Here is an 831-nt window from a genome sequence, read left to right on the forward strand (position 1 = left end):
TGTAGGACAATTTTTAGTTGTGTGAATGTTGCGATCACAAATGCCATAAACACTTTCATTAACCTTATCCTTCCTTCCTTCCATGGCCTCAAATTTTCTTATGAGCATAGTCACTTTATACTTGAGATCATCCTCTTCTTTCAAGAGATACAATCCACCTTTCTCCTTAGATCGAGTCGGCCTAGACGTGGTGTTCGATTTTGGGTAATAATCCCATGATTGTGTTTTTTCAGCAAGACTATCAAGGTAATCCCATACCTCGTCGACATTTTTATTAATAAATTCTTCATTACACATTGTCTCGACCATTTGGCGCATGGAAGATGTCAGTCCATCGTAGAAAAAATTTGTAATGCGCCACGTTTCAAAGCCGTGTTGTGGGCATGAACTGACCAAATCCTTGAACCTTTCCCAACATTGGTAAAATGTTTCATCCTCCTTTTGGGTGAAGTTCATGATTGCTTTTCTAAGGGTAATCGTTTTATGATGTGAAAAAAATTTCTTTATAAATTCCCTCTGCATATCATTCCATGTGCCAATGGATCTAGGACGCAGTGAATGTAACCACGTCTTAGCCTTCTTCTTCAAGGAAAAAGGAAAGAGTTTTAGCCTGACCGTGTCCTCAGACACATTTTAAAAATACAAAGTGGCTATGATCTCATCAAACTCTTTCAAATGTAAATATGGTTCTTCAGATTCAAGCCCATGGAACTTAGGAAGGAGTTGGATAACCCCTGGCTTGATGTCCATATGTCCTGTATTTTCAGGAAAAATCATGCATGAGGGCATACTCACCCCCGCTGGTTGTAAATAATCTCGTAAAGTACGAGG

At 39.1% G+C, this 831-nt stretch overlaps 1 non-coding gene across 1 annotated transcript; it reads left to right on the forward strand.

Annotated features, from left to right (window-relative positions):
• Window positions 1–367: 367 nt before the first annotated feature.
• LOC131241675 (small nucleolar RNA R71) lies at window positions 368–474 on the forward strand. Its single transcript, XR_009169232.1, has one exon. It is a non-coding gene; the product is annotated as a small nucleolar RNA R71 (small nucleolar RNA).
• The last annotated feature ends 357 nt before the right edge of the window (window positions 475–831 follow it).

This window comes from Magnolia sinica, chromosome 3 (assembly GCF_029962835.1).
Source record: "Magnolia sinica isolate HGM2019 chromosome 3, MsV1, whole genome shotgun sequence".
NCBI classification, from domain to species: Eukaryota; Viridiplantae; Streptophyta; class Magnoliopsida; order Magnoliales; family Magnoliaceae; genus Magnolia; species Magnolia sinica.